We start from the raw sequence: 9,708 nt of genomic DNA on the forward strand, positions 1-9,708 counted from the left end.
TTGAATTGTTCAGTTCAACAGCCAAACCTATATGCTATGGTCTTTGTGTGAAGCTGAGTTTTAACTTGAAATTAGTTGATTCTCCTGCTTGGCTCTGTATATTTCTAAGATTTTTTTTGGCTTCAAAACGCCATGCTTAATAACGTTTGGTAAGAATAATTAAAACTTACCCCACCTCTCGCCCGGAAGGTTAGCTGGAGCTAGGCACCAGACAAGGGTGTTAGAAAATGAATGGATGGATAAATCAAAACTTCTCAATGTTTGATATTGTCTAGCAAAATGTTTTCCATCAGGCTACATGGCTGTTGCATTAATGTATCAATGAGCTGTTCTAAGCTGTAGTTAGTGATATGTTGTTTGCAGCTGATCATTTATGTGGCTAAAACAAACAATATTTTTTACATCAACTTATAAGGTATGTAAAACTTCTGTTAAAATCATTTGAAGGCTCAGAATCAACCCGGTACCGGTCCATATTCTCAGGGGAGAAAAACTCACCTGGTGTAAATAAAATTTTTAGCCATTGGAGTTACGCTTAAGAGAAGTTAATTTAATCATAGAATGTCATGAATGTGAGTTGGCAACAGTGGGGTGAATATTGTTAACTGTACACATTCAGATATGACCTTGTGGGTCGGTCTGTCCGTTAAACCTCTCACTGCAGTGAAGAAGAGGACAGAGGCCGATTTTAAACCTTTTCTGACGAAAATAAGATCAGGGGATGAGATGGGCTTCACTTGTAAGTAAAAATTAAGGAAATTTGCGCCTAGAAATCGACTGGCCGATAAATGCATCCTATATTATGCATGTCTAGGATATAATGCAAACAGCACCATCAGAGATACAATAAGTTTATAGCAGGTGTGCGAATGATCTAATCCTCTAACTGTTGATTGCAGCCAGTCCACATTGTTAGCAGAAACAAAGGGCCCCAAAACCAAATTTCGCTTAGGGCCTCATGGAGGCTTGGGCCGGCCCTGGTGGACTAATAGCAGCACCAACACTATCAGACGGTTCCATATATCACTGAGACCGACTCCAAATGGCAGTTACGCAGTAATATGTGCACGAGTTTGATGAGCACCAGTTTAGCTGCGGATGGCACAGTATCATCATGAGAGAAGTTTCTTAGTAGGTTACCGGCTGAAGTAGAATGAGCATATTAGGTGACATTTCACAATAATTGTATTTAGTTCGTATCAAAAATGAGCGCCTCTGGCTAAATTCTCTTCAATGCAATTGCAGTCTGTTTCAAGTTAAAGGCGAGACAAAAAAATAGGTTAAGGACATCTTCTAGCAAGGGTAGAGGAAGGGACAACATTCCTGCTCTATCTCTAAACCTATCAAAAGCTGTTCTCTTTTAATGACCTCGACCTACAAAGTTTGTAGCTTGTAATGATGTTCTTGTTTGACTGGACGTAACATTGTAATACTAAAGTTGAAGACTGCACTGAAAAATCGATTGAAATTAAATCACATTTTCCTCCTTGTTTTTTTTTTTTTTTTCCTTATCAGAACCTTGTTTTACTCACCAAGCTTTGTGATCCTTGTCAGGATCTACAGTGCTGTGAAACAAGTTTTTTCTTCTTACATATTTCCTCTGTTTTTATGTTTTTCTTACATGAAAAATGTTTCACATCAAAGACAGCCCGAGTAAATACAGCATACAGTAAACAAAATACAATTTCATTTATTAAGAGAAAATGAAACCAAAATTACTCCAAGAGCACATTAGCAACTCATCCAGAAGATCACAAAGATCCTAAAACATTTTAAGCACACCAGGCCTCATTTTTCTTAGTTCATGATTAAAGTACAAGCAAACAAGAGAAAATATACGCCTATGGATAAACCATATGTATAATTTGTTTTTATATCAGACCCACTGATTCTGATCATTTCGTTTGTATGGGCTGTAGAACACGTGTGGCCATAGGCAAGGATGATTATCTGATTTATTATCAGTGAGGAGCTAAGGTGTTAGTAGGCCTGTCACGATAACAAATTTTGCTGAGCGATTAATTGTCTCAAAAATGATTGCGATAGACGATAATATTGTCCGAAAACCTTTTTACACTGATTTAATGGAAATAGCATAATAATGCATGCAATTTCCTGCCAAACATAGATACATTTTATTTTCAAAAGGACACTTAACACTGGAACTGATAAACAAAATAACCAAAAACAAAAATAAAATGGATTCTCAGTCTCTGTTAACAAAAATGTACTTGAATAAAAACTAAACAACATAAAGCCAAAGTGGAAATAAATACTGCATTCAACCAAAAGAGTGCAGATTATGAAGTCTATATACCATATTGCCCCTTCATTAATCATTAAATAAAGATGTGTACATCCCACTACCTGATGCAATAGTTCACACTACATGGTTTTTTGGTCCTATTTTTCCCCTTACGACAGTCTTAGAACGTTAATCGTTCTAAGTTTGCTGCTTGTGATTTTGCAACCGATCATCCTGTAGTGTGTGGTGTGTTACGGTAGTTTGTTAAATTGTGACAATGACGGCAATTTTCTTCATTGTATTGCTCCCCCTGGGATGCAATCAAAGCCTTTGAAAGAAGTGTATTGGACAAACCTCACATTTCGACATCTACATCTCATCTAATACATGGGGTTATATAAGTGATTTTTGAATTTCATAAAATGGTACTGAAATGAAAGGTACAGCAGGGCAGGTGTGTTTAGTACCATTCATGCACAGGGCAAATCAAAGTGCTAAAGTGAAGCACTTTGATTTGCCCTGAAAAGAACACACAGTTCAAATAGAAAAACTAAACCATCACCAACATGAAACAATCACAATACCACTGAAAAAGTTTCAAGTCCCAACATGTGCTAAAGCAACCTTTGACCTTTATGTGTAAGCTCTGGTCAACAGTAATGTTTTCAGACCTGATTTAAAAGAGCCAACAGTTTCTGTACATCTCAGGTTTTCAGGTTCCAGTCCTGAGCAGCATACAAATTAAATGCTATCTTCGCTTAGTCGCTTCCCCAATGTCAAGTCTCATTCTAGCCGGTTAATGTCTAGTTCAGGTTCAAGCCAAGTGGGAGTGTCTCCATTGGCAGTGTGTTCTTCACTCTAGTGGGAATGAATATAGGCAGGAACATTGGAACGTGAGCAGTCAACAGTGCAGTGGCATTCTGCAGTGAAGAACCTCAATGATGTGACTCTGATGGACTCAAATAAACCAAGATGTTTCTCTTTGCTTTTAAAGGCAAACAGCCAATAGTGTCAAGAAGTTAAAATTAAAACCTAAAATAATTACGTTACACCTCATCCTCCATCTGTCTGTTATCCTGGCTGTCTCAAATAAACCCAATGTATTTCATTTTGTGTTATAGAAATTCAACGCTCACCCAAACATAATGAAAGCAATTCAGATTATCTTTGCCCAAGGCCATTCAGCACCTTATAGATTATAAATGAAGGGTTGAAAATATATCATTGTGCAAACAGGGAGCCAGTGAAGTGATTTAACTACTTGTGTGATAGGATTTTCTTGATGACACAATATGGATTCTTTGTTCAGCTTGTTGATGTTGTTTAAACTGAACGAAAATAAAATTCATCCATCCATTATCCAACACGCTTATCCCATGTGGGGTCATGAGGAGTTCTGGTGCCTATCTCCAGCGGTCAATGGGCGAGAGGCGGAGTACACTCTGGACAGTTCGCCAGTTCATCACAGTGGAAATAAAATTCAACTGAGTATAGATCTGAAATATGACTCATCTCTGTACCTGCCCCTGTAGATAATGAACCACTCAGATTCAAAAATTCTATTTTGATCCCAAATGGAAATTGCATAGGCAGGAAAGAACTCCTGTAGTGGTCTGTATTAAATGTTATTTTTATTCAATTTGTAATTAAACTGTAACACTCTCTTTTGTAAAAACAATGTGTACATTTAAGATTACTAATATATCTATATCTATATATATATATCTACCTATATACATATAGATATAGATATATTTCCCTTCTTATATATCTATGTTTTAAATGTTTTTGGAGAGCAGATTGAAACTGAATTCAGATTCCTTGTTTGTGCGCACAAAACCTGGTGTATGAAGCTGATTTGGATTCTGAAAAGAAGGTGAGGTTTTATTGCATTTTGGTCTTAGAATAAGACTTAATCCTCTTGATAGTAGATATCAAACACACTGCTACCAGAGGTGAAGAATAAGAAAAAAAATAGTTTACTACTAGCTTGTGAACAAGTAACTTCTCTCCCTGCAGAGAATCAAGGATGTGTGGCATTGATTTTAACAACTTTCATGTGCTTGCAACGTCCAGTTTGCAGCTGTGCCCTGGAGGTAAATGCATGTGTCAGACTAACACTCGGTTATCAACAGAAAGTCAATCTTAAGAGACTCGAATTTGTTTCAAAGGGACGGCTTTTGAGCCATCTTGATAGGACATATTTACACTGCATTTTAGTTTGGTTGTCCAAACTGACTTTAAAACACTGTTTTGTTTTGGGTCCATGTAGACCGGGTGAATTGACCTTGGGTGGAGTTTACAATCCATAAACGAATGCCGAGCAGCCTATTTCATTCCATTTCACCCTTTGAATTAACAGTTTAAGTCAATCTTTCTAAGATGACACATATTTTATTAGTAATTGACCTCTAACTAGCAGCTCTACTGTGACGTATTTAATTAAACATTGCATAACTGCCTCATAGACTTTGAAGAAAAGGCAGTAGCTCCGACACTGCATTCTGACTAAAACATGCCAACACTTCAATTTTGAGTAAATTTCCAACCTTGTTGGTCAGCTGCAGGAGGTCTTTTGTAAAAAAAAAAAAAAGCTAGTTCTCGCATAATTAGTTTGGAGTGTGAATCACCACTTTCGTTGCGGAATCGGGTGAGGAGAAGAGGCTGCTTTGAAAGGAAAGTGTTAAAGTTAATCAGACTCCCAATTTCTCTTAGACTAATTCGCGGGAGCATTGTTTACTAATGCTCCCGCTCTTTCTTTCTATCTTCTGATCTGTATGCATGGAAGGGCTGCAGGCCACCAGGGACACCGGGAGGCACATTGCCGCGTGTGGAACAGCAGCTCTCACGATTACGATGACAGCTTTTTGGGTCTCACGAGAAGCATGAACAAGTTAATTTCTTTACCTTAATGTCAGTTTGACAGACTGTTAAGATATTGGATAGGCACAGAAAGAAACAACAGTGCTCTGACGGCACCGGATGCCTCCATTGGAGAGAGACACAAATAATGTGCTGTGTTGTTCTCGTCTGGTGTCAAGTGTTTGTGCAAGTGTGAAGATACGGACAGGCTTGTATTTGCAAGCTACTGGCTATCTTCTGTTGATCGGGCTCCTTCCACTTACCATTTATTTTACATAAAAGGCATTTCAGTATAAAGACAATGTGCAGCACCACACGAGACAACCAAAAAAAAGAAGAAAAAAATGCCATCTGAATAAAAGGGCTTTTGAGACAGTTTATTGATCGATTGTGTGGATCCACTCTAACATTTTCAGCTCAGCAGAAGCAGCGGTTAAGGTAGCAAGACACATACTCTGCACTTTCCATGTCAGCTGTTTTCTTTTCACTTCGACATTTCAAGGTTTATGCACAATACCTCAGTGTCACAATGACAACATCAAAAGACATTTCCTGAAATGCAAAAGTCAGAGCTTGTTGAATGACCAGCCTGCCTAAACCCATTCATCAAGCCTGTTGTTCGGTGTATTTAAAAGTTGTTGTGTAATTATGATGATGTTTTGTGCTAGAGAAAATGGTCAAAGATAAGACTTAATTAAAATGATATCTGGCTGGGATGCAGCCCAAGTCCTGACGATGCTCACATCTTAATGGTTTTTAAATTAAACCCCTTCCTGACCTCAGCAAAATCCTGATAAGTGGTCTTAATTAGAGTCAATGGGTAGAAGGAGGAGGTGAGCTGAGGTTCCCGTTTGCAAACCTCCCCTCTGTCACAGAAAATAAGATCTGATGACGTTTTTACGACACCGTGTAAAGGCCATTGTCTGAGTTGATAGAATTGCCTGGTTTTTTTGGGGGGGGGTTTAATTCAAACTCGTCTTGATGTTGGCTGGTGCTATTCTTTTGACAATCGTACTAATAAAAGTGTGATTGTTTTGTCAAAGTGTGAAAAAAGCACACAAAATAGTGTACCTGATACCCCATTAATAAAGTGGAAATCCACCAAGGGTAGTTTTCCTCTTGTACACTGCTGATAAAAAGGGATGGGTAGCAGTGGTACTGTTGCCTTGCAGCATGTGCTGGGTTTGAATCGTGCACCTGTACTGACTTGTGTTGAAATGGCAACCTCACATATCTCCCAGTGTTAAATGGACTAAACTTATACTGCACTTTTCCGGTCATTTTGTTGTAGTCTGGTATCAAAAAGCAAAATGTCCAAAAACTTACATTTCTTCTCACAAATACGTGAATACTGCAACATAAACTTGTCCAACTTAGCTTAATTGCATTGTTTTTGCACACAGGAATTCAGACAACAGATAAACTGAAAGGAAAGCACAACAACACACCATGCCATCAAGACAACCAAAGTAAAACGTACAAATAATGGGAAATAAATAACATTGAAGCATGTTTGCTTTCAATAAAAAACCTTAAGCAGTAAAAAAAACGTCTTATTTTGTGTTAAATCTTATTTCTTAGGCTCGGAGTAATTTTTTAATAATTCAATGGGTTACCAAACAAATAGATTGTTTAACGCTATGAAGGATCTAACAGTAGATCCTATGAAGGATCTACTGTTTAGTGTATTGAAATTTTAAAATTCCATAGACAATGGGCCATGTTTAAAGTGAATTTTATATTTTTCTCCCGAAATGTCTCCTGTCAGTTATATCCAAGATTTTTGTTATGAAAAAGTAGCATAAATGTTTCATATGAAAACTATAAAACAATCCATCCATCCATCAATCCATTTTCTAACACCCTTGTCCCTAGGGGAGTCAGGAGGGGTGCTAGTTTCTATCTCCAGCTAACGTTAAAGGTGAGAGGCGGGGTTCACCCTGAACAGGTCGCCAGTCTGTCGCAGTACAAAACAATCCTTTTTGTAAAATAAAAATAATAAAAAAGTAAATATTCAAATATGACCCTAAATTTCTCACTTTCAGTGTAACAACAAACAACAGCTGGGGAAGAATTTACAGAAATGGCAGGAGAACATGAGCTTGTTCCTCTCTGTGAAAACATCCTCTGACCAAAAAAACTGGCTCAGCACATGTTCACTTTGGAGCTCCAATTAATCATGGGTAGATAAAACTTACCAACAGAACAGCCTTCCTGCTTCATAAACGAAGCTCTTTGCTTTTTCAGGTCATACTTATTGATGAACAGTGCCTTGCTGCCGTCAGGTCTATATCAGACTGCTGCCGGTCTGAGGGAGAGCTGACCTTCAGCTGAGTGGGTCACAGACAAGACAGGCTGTGTTTTGCTTCTTTTTTGTTCGTGTGAAGATTCACTTGCATAACATTTTGATCTTTCGAGAATTGCACAAATTACCAACTTCTCTGTCTGATTCCATGCTTTTCTATGTCAAAACCTAGGATTTAATCGTCATTTGGTGCCTGATTTTGATGTTCAGTCCTCTTCTGAAGAGAATTCATTCTGTAAATCAGCAGAATGTACGTTTTATCAAAAACATATGCATTGTAGGTATTTCTTAAAACTTTCATTATGGAGTGCCAGTATGAGATGAGCCAGGAAGTCTTTGAAAAGATCAAGCTGATCTGCGTTTTCTCTCTGGTCCTGATGTCATCTGCTCTGATTGGTTGTTTCTGACAACCAATCAGAACCAGAAGGAGGCTCTTAGTGCTGTCAATATTGCTTTGTGTATGTGATGCAGTTGTGCTATTAGCAGAAAAAGCAACGTGCAGTTGCAAGAAAACCGTTTATCTGAAGTCATCGGTAGCAATGTTAGGTAGCCTGTGCTGTAGCGTAGCAAAGATCAAGCGGAAAGGTGTTAGCAGCAGGTACAGCGTTAAGATCCTCCTCCTGGTTCTGATAGGTTCTTTCTACTTGAGCCGTGTATTTCTGCAGACTGCAGAAGGAACCGGATTTTTCACAGATTACCTGTCTTATGTTATGCTGACATAACATAGTGAACATATTGTGAAATATTTAAAAAGAACCATAGTTACATACTGTAGCTTTAAGTTAGGTTAGCTTAGTTGGATGACCATTTCTCGGTAATTTTGCAGGTGTGCCACACTAAAAGTTTGGCATATTATTTTACAACCTAACCTTCTTAAAACATCTCCACAACCCTCTTCCCGACCCGTTCGCTGTGTCCCTGCTGCTTTTTGCTCATTAATGTTCTCTAAGAAGCATTTGAGAGCTTTATTTGTGCTGTGGATTCCTTTTTTCTAATTCTTCTAAGTCATTGGAAATATATATATATATATATATATATATATATATATATATATATATATATATATATATATATATATATATATATATATATATATATATATATGTTTTTGAAACCCCTCAGGTCCTCTGCTCTGCTGCACAGTGGGTCATGTAAATCCAATGACCTTGCCAAAGTTCCAGCGTGAGAAACCGTGCCAAGCATGCAGAAATGATGAATTAGAACAGCATCGTTTTTTTTTTTGTTCTGCTCGCATGAATCATTCTTGATGCATCACACAAACGTGGCTATTTGTCGAGTGAAAAAAAAAAGGCTTCACTGTGTGCACTAACTTTGCTCCCACAGAGGAGGTGTATGTATTGGTTTTAAAATGAATAAGAGCAGTGCGCTCAAATCAACATCTTTATGAATGGTTGCAACATTTCTAGTTGTTATTCATTTCATTTCAGTATAATTTCCTGCAGCACCACATCAACACCAAGACAATGGGGAGCTTGTCAGATAATCCGTGCTAATCTTTATTCACATCATGCAAGAATGACCGGCGCTAACAATGAACAGGCCTCTGACCAAAGCAAACTAATACTCAAGAAAAATATTGCCGGACTGAATCTAGACAGCTCATTCAGTGGGTTCAGTCAGCTGTTAAAAGCTCAACTTTCTTTGGCACACTAAGAGCAAAATTATGGATCAAATTTATGAGAGGCTGATGCAGGAAAGCTCAATGTGCAGTAAAGTGTTATGAGATATAATACAACATAATGATATTTACTGTGTTGTCTTTACTGTTATCCAGAAACATTTGAATGATTTTATTCATGATTGGGGCGAATCATTTCTGACAAAACTGCTTTTAAACCGAGAGAAGAGCTCGGCTCACTGAGGCGACATTAAACAGTGTTGTGTTTTTGTTTAAATGGCTGCTGTAAAGTGAAAGTACAGAACTGTTATTGATAAAATGCATGCCTATCTCCCTGACTTGAGCTTTGAGCTGTATAAAAAAAGGGCACGTACCTCAACCCCCAAAATGAAAGCACAGTCAGAGTGCTGTTCTCAGATCTCCGCTTGCAGGTGGAGTATATTTTTTGGAGTTGCCTATAATGTGCCTTTAGGAGATTTAAGGCAGACTTTAATGAGTAAATGCATTTTACTCATTTTACATTATTAAGCAATGCAAATATTTTTACAGATTAAGCAACCCCAAAATTTAGAGACCTGATAAAGCCAACAAAAACCCACCTTCAAACTAAAGTAACTTTGCACTTTATAGTGGTGCAAGGAGCACACCCACAGCTTC

This window comes from Gambusia affinis, linkage group LG15 (genome assembly GCF_019740435.1).
Source record: "Gambusia affinis linkage group LG15, SWU_Gaff_1.0, whole genome shotgun sequence".
NCBI classification, from domain to species: domain Eukaryota; kingdom Metazoa; phylum Chordata; class Actinopteri; order Cyprinodontiformes; family Poeciliidae; genus Gambusia; species Gambusia affinis.